This window comes from Pristiophorus japonicus, chromosome 6, assembly GCF_044704955.1.
Source record: "Pristiophorus japonicus isolate sPriJap1 chromosome 6, sPriJap1.hap1, whole genome shotgun sequence".
NCBI lineage: Eukaryota > Metazoa > Chordata > Chondrichthyes > Pristiophoridae > Pristiophorus > Pristiophorus japonicus.
In genome coordinates this window covers 253,817,238-253,824,419 of record NC_091982.1, presented here as the reverse complement: position 1 = coordinate 253,824,419, position 7,182 = coordinate 253,817,238, and positions in this window count along the sequence as shown.

The window sequence follows — 7,182 nt, the reverse complement described above, 5'->3', positions numbered from 1 at the left end:
ATGCAGTCCATCAGGCCCTGGGGATTTATTGGCCTTCAATCCCATCAATTTCCCAACACAATTTCCCGACTAATAAAGATTTCCCTCAGTTCCTCCTCCTTACTAGACCCTCTGACCACTTTTATATCCGGAAGGTTGTTTGTGTCCTCCTTAGTGAATACTGAACCAAAGTACTTGTTCAATTGGTCTGCCATTTCTTTGTTCCCCGTTATGACTTCCCCTGATTCTGACTGCAGGGGACCTACGTTTGTCTTTACTAACCTTTTTCTCTTTACATACCTATAGAAACTTTTGCAATCCGCCTTAATGTTCCCTGCAAGCTTCTTCTCGTACTCCATTTTCCCTGCCCTAATCAAACCCTTTGTCCTCCTCTGCTGAGTTCTAAATTTCTCCCAGTCCCCAGGTTTGCTGCTATTTCTGGCCAATTTGTATGCCATTTCCTTGGCTTTAATACTATCCCTGATTTCCCTTGATAGCCACGGTTGAGCCACCTTCCCTTTTTTATTTTTACGCCAGACAGGAATGTACAATTGTTGTAATTCATCCATGCGGTCTCTAAATGTCTGCCATTGCCCATCCACAGTCAACCCCTTAAGTATCATTAGCCAATCTATTTTAGCCAATTCATGCCTCATACCTTCAAAGTTACCCTTCTTTAAGTTCTGGACCATGGTCTCTGAATTAACTGTTTCATTCTCCATCCTAATGCAGAATTCCACCATATTATGGTCACTCTTCCCCAAGGGGCCTCGCACAATGAGATTGCTAATTAATCCTCTCTCATTACACAACACCCAGTCTAAGATGGCCTCCCCCCTAGTTGGTTCCTCGACATATTGGTCTAGAAAACCATCCCTTATGCATTCCAGGAAATCCTCCTCCACCGTATTGCTTCCAGTTTGGCTAGCCCAATCTATGTGCATATTAAAGTCACTCATTATAACTGCTGCACCTTTATTGCATGCACTCCTAATTTCCTGTTTGATGCCCTCCCCAACATCACTACTACTGTTTGGAGGTCTGTACACAACTCCCACTAACGATTTTTGCCCTTTAGTGTTCTGCAGCTCTACCCATATAGATTCCACATCATCCAAGCTAATGTCTTTCCTAACTATTGCATTAATCTCCTCTTTAACCAGCAATGCTACCCCACCTCCTTTTCCTTTTATTCTATCCTTCCTGAATGTTGAATACCCCTGGATGTTGAGTTCCCAGCCCTGATCATCCTGGAGCCACGTCTCCGTAATCCCAATCACATCATATTTGTTAACATCTATTTGCACAGTTAATTCATCCACCTTATTGTGGATACTCCTTGCATTAAGACACAAAGCCTTCAGGTTTGCTTTTTTAACACCCTTTGTCCTTTTAGAATTTTGCTGTACAGTGGCCCTTTTTGTTCTTTGCCTTGGGTTTCTCTGCCCTCCACTTTTCCTCATCTCCTTTCTGTCCTTTGCTTTTGCCTCATTTTTGTCTCCCTCTGTCTCCCTGCACAGGTTCCCATCCCCCTGCAATATTAGTTTAACTCCTCCCCAACAGCACTAGCAAACACTCCCCCTAGGACATTGGTTCCGGACCTGCCCAGGTGCAGACCGTCCGCTTTGTACTGGTCCCACCTCCCCCAGAACCGGTTCCAATGCCCCAAGAATTTGAATCCCTCCCTGCTGCACCACTGCTCAAGCCATATATTCATCTGCGCTATCCTGCGATTCCTACTCTGACTAGCACGTGGCACTGGTAGCAATCCCGAGATTACTACTTTTGAGGTCCTACTTTTTAATTTAGCTCCTAGCTCCTTCAATTCTTTTCGTAGGACCTCATCCCTTTTTTTACCTATGTCGTTGGTACCAATGTGCACCACGACAACTGGCTGTTCTCCCTCCCATTTCAGAATGTCCTGCACCCGCTCCGAGACATCCTTGACCCTTGCACCAGGGAGGCAACATACCATCCTGGAGTCTCGGTTGCGTCCGCAGAAACGCCTATCTATTCCCCTCACCATTGAATCCCCTATCACTATCGCGCTCCCACTCTTTTTCCTGCCCTCCTTTGCAGCAGAGCCACCTACGGTGCCATGAACTTGGCTGCTGCTGCCCTCCCCTGATGAGTCATCCTCCCCAACAGTACTCAAAGCAGTGTATCTGTTTTGCAGGGGGATGACCACAGGGGACTCCTGCACTACCTTTCTTGCACTGCTCTTCCTGCTGGTCTTCCATTCCCTATCTGGCTGTGGACCCTTCTCCTGCGGTAAGACCAACTCACTACACGTGATACTCACGTCATTCTCAGCATCGTGGATGCTCCAGAGTGAATCCACCCTCAGCTCCAATTCCGCAACGCGGACCGTCAAGAGCTCGAGGCGGATACACTTCCCACGCACGTAGCGCCCAGGGACACCGGAAGTGTCCCCGAGTTCCCACATGGTACAGGAGGAGCATATCACGTGACCGAGCTCTCCTGCCATGCCTTAACCTTAGATACACTTAAATTGGTAATAACAATGTTGCAGTTCACTTACTGATATAAAAAAGAAAAGAAAAGCTACTCACCAATCACCAGCCAATCACTTACCTCATTGGCTGTGACGTCACTTTTTGATTACTTTCTACTTCTATTTTGCTTTCTCTCCCGCTGTAGCTGCACCGATACGCTGGCTCTCGATCTCCCGCTGGGCTTTTGATAGGTCGCTCCCCTCTCACCAACAAGCTGCAAATTCTGCAGTGGGGAAAGGGGCAGTGAGATTGCTATGCCAACAGCCTGGCGCTCGAGCAGAGCGCCGGACTGACACGTCACGGCACGGAGCACCAACGGGGTGCCGAAGAAAAACCAGAGGATTTTTTTTTTTACTGCAGCACACCTCCCCTTTAATTTCCGCCCCGTGAGCGTCCGGTCGTCGGGTACGCATTCCCTGAAGCTCTCGGTGTCATCGCCCAGCGCAGGGAGCGGTGCCCAATGAGTCCGGGGTGCTAGCGGTACTGCCGCTGCTAAACTCCGAGCCGAATTTAGCAGGGGTGCTAACGGGAGGCGCAAATGACCCAATTTCTGGGCCAAGTATGTGACCTTATTGCTCTTCCCTCACAAGCCTCGATATTCAAATTCATTTGCCAATTACACGCCCACTCTGCAAGTTTATCTTTCTGTATTTTGCCACAGTCCTCCTCTGTGTTAACTGCACTCCCCAATTTGGTGTCATCCGCAAATGTTGAAATTGCACTTCTGATTCTCAAGTCCAAATCATTTTATATAAACGGTGAACAGCAGAGGTCCCAGCACCGATCGTGTACAACAACACATTTCCCAGCGCTGATCGTGTACAACAACACAGGTCCCAGCACCGATCGTGTGCAACAAGAGGTCCCAGCACCGATCGTGTGCCACAACACAGGTCCCAGCACCGATCGTGTACAACAACACATTTCCCAGCGCCGATCGTGTACAACAACACAGGTCCCAGCGCCGATCGTGTGCAACAACACAGGTCCCAGCGCCGATCGTGTACAACAACACATTTCTCAGCGCCGATCGTGTACAACACATTTCCCAGCACCGATCGTGTGCAACAAGAGGTCCCAGCACCGATCGTGTGCCACAACACAGGTCCCAGCGCCGATCGTGTACAACAACACATTTCCCAGCGCTGATCGTGTGCAACAACACAGGTCCCAGCGCCGATCGTGTGCAACAACACAGGTCCCAGCACCGATCGTGTGCCACAACACAGGTCCCAGCACCGATCGTGTGCAACACAGGTCCCAGCGCCGATCGTGTGCCACAACACAGGTCCCAGCGCCGATCGTGTGCCACAACAGAGAGGTCCCAGCGCCGATCGTGTGCCACAACAGAGGTCCCAGCGCCGATCGTGTGCCACAACAGAGAGGTTCCAGCGCCGATCGTGTACAACAACACAGGTCCCAGCACCGATCGTGTGCAACAACACAGGTCCCAGCGCCGATCGTGTGCAACAACACAGGTCCCAGCGCCGATCGTGTGCAACAACACAGGTCCCAGCGCCGATCGTGTGCCACAACACAGGTCCCAGCGCCGATCGTGTGCCACAACACAGGTCCCAGCGCCGATCGTGTGCCACAACACAGGTCCCAGCGCCGATCGTGTGCAACAACACAGGTCCCAGCGCCGATCGTGTGCCACAACACAGGTCCCAGCGCCGATCGTGTGCAACAACACAGGTCCCAGCGCCGATCGTGTGCAACAACACAGGTCCCAGCGCCGATCGTGTACAACAACACATGTCCCAGCGCCGATCGTGTGCAACAACACATGTCCCAGCGCCGATCGTGTGCAACAACACAGGTCCCAGCGCCGATCGTGTGCAACAACACAGGTCCCAGCACCGATCGTGTGCAACAACAGAGAGGTCCCAGCGCCGATCGTGTGCCACAACACAGGTCCCAGCGCCGATCGTGTGCCACAACACAGGTCCCAGCGCCGATCGTGTGCAACAACACAGGTCCCAGCGCCGATCGTGTGCAACAACACAGGTCCCAGCGCCGATCGTGTGCAACAACACAGGTCCCAGCGCCGATCGTGTACAACAACACAGGTCCCAGCGCCGATCGTGTGCAACAACACAGGTCCCAGCGCCGATCGTGTGCAACAACACAGGTCCCAGCACCGATCGTGTGCCACAACACAGGTCCCAGCGCTGATCGTGTGCCACAACACAGGTCCCAGCGCCGATCGTGTGCCACAACACAGGTCCCAGCGCCGATCGTGTGCAACAACACAGGTCCCAGCGCCGATCGTGTGCAACAACACAGGTCCCAGCACCGATCGTGTGCCACAACAGAGAGGTCCCAGCGTCGATCGTGTGCCACAACACAGGTCCCAGCGCCGATCGTGTGCAACAACACAGGTCCCAGCACCGATCGTGTGCCACAACAGAGAGGTCCCAGCGCCGATCGTGTGCCACAACACAGGTCCCAGCGCCGATCGTGTGCAACAACACAGGTCCCAGCATCGATCGTGTGCCACAACAGAGAGGTTCCAGCGCCGATCGTGTGCCACAACAGAGAGGTTCCAGCGCCAATCGTGTGCCACAACAGAGAGGTTCCAGCGCCAATCGTGTACAACAACACAGGTCCCAGCGCCGATCGTGTGCCACAACACAGGTCCCAGCGCCGATCGTGTGCCACAACACAGGTCCCAGCGCCGATCGTGTGCAACAACACAGGTCCCAGCGCCGATCGTGTGCAACAACACAGGTCCCAGCGCCGATCGTGTGCCACAACACAGGTCCCAGCGCCGATCGTGTACAACAACACAGGTCCCAGCGCCGATCGTGTACAACAACACAGGTCCCAGCGCCGATCGTGTACAACAACACAGGTCCCAGCGCCGATTGTGTACAACAACACAGGTCCCAGCGCCGATTGTGTACAACACTGCTTCCCACCCTCGCCAATCTGAGTAACCACCCTTCATCCCTTCTCTCTGCTTTCTGTTTTGTATTTGAAATTACAACATGAGCCTACTATGTAGTACATTATTAAAGGCTTTTCAAAGCCCATGTATATTCCATGCACTGCATTACCCTTGGCTACTCTTTCTCTTACTTCAAAGAATGTAACCTGGTTGATTGAATATGATTCCAGTGGTTCCAGCAATTAACAGCGAGACATCCCATTGTGCTTTATTTAACTGGAGACCAGAGTAACATAAGATTGTAATAAATAGGAGCAGGAGTAGGCCATACGGCCCCTCGAGCCTGCTCCGCCATTCGATAAGATCATGGCTGATCTGATCATGGTCTCAGCTCCATTTCCTGCCCGCTCCCCATAACCCCTTATCGTTTAAGAAACTGTCTATTTCTATCTTAAATTTATTCAATGTCCCAGATTCCACAGCTCTCTGAGGCAGCGAATTCCACAGATTTACAACCCTCTGGGAGAAGAAATTTCTCATCTCTGTTTTAAATGGGCGGCCCCTTATTCTAAGATTATGCCCTCTAGTTCTAGTCTCCCCCATCAGTGGAAACATCCTCTCTGCATCCACCTCGTCAAGCCCCCTCATAATCTTATACGTTTCGATAAGATCGCCTCTCATTCTTCTGAATTCCAATGAGTAGATGCCAACCTACTCAACCTTTCCTCATATGTCAACCCCCTCATCTCCGGAATCAAGCTAGTGAACCTTCTCTGAACTGCCTCCAAAGCAAGTATATCCTTTCGTAAATATGGAAACCAAAACTGCATGCAGTATTCCAGGTGTGGCCTCACCAATACCCTATATAACTGTAGCAAGACTTCCCTGCTTTTATACTCCATCCCCTTTGCAATAAAAGCCAAGATTCCATTGGCCTTCCTGATCACTTGCTGTACCTGCATACTAATCTTTTGCGTTTCATGCCCAAGTACCCCCAGGTCCCGCTGTACTGCAGCACTTTTCAATCTTTCTCCATTTGAATAATAACTTGCTCTTTGATTTTTTTCTGCCAAAGTGCATGACCTCACACTTTCCCACATTATACTCCATCTGCCAAATTTCTGCCCACTCACTTAGCCTGTCTATGTCCTTTCGCGGATTTTTTGTGTCCTCCTCACACATTGCTTTTCCTCCCATCTTTGTATCGTCAGCAAACTTGGCTATGTTACACTCAGTCCCTTCCTCCAAGTCGTTAATATAGATTGTAAATAGTTGGGGTCCCAGCACTGATCCCTGTGGCACCCCACTAGTTACTGGTTGCCAACCAGAGAATGAACCATTTATCCCGACTCTCTGTTTTCTGTTAGTTAGCCAATCCTCTATCCATGCTAATATATTACCCCCAACCCCGTAAACTTTTATCTTGTGCAGTAACCTTTTATGTGGCACCTTGTCAAATGCCTTCTGGAAGTCCAAATACACCACATCCACTGGTTCCGCTTTATCCACCCTGTTCATTACATCCTCAAAGAATTCCAGAAAATTTGTCAAACAGGACTTCCCCTTCATAAATCCATGTTGACTCTGCCTAACATCACACAGTCCAAGTCACTGAAAACATCCTGTGACCCCTCTGGATTTAACTCCTTACATGCTATTTCTGACAATACAAGGTAAACATTAAAAAGTAGATTTTTGTTGCAAGTGCTGTGTGAAGGAAGGTTGTTGTCAATGTAAAATTAGTTAAAGGCAAAGTGTCGGTTTTAAAGTGTTTTAAAGTACAAATCACTGAACAGA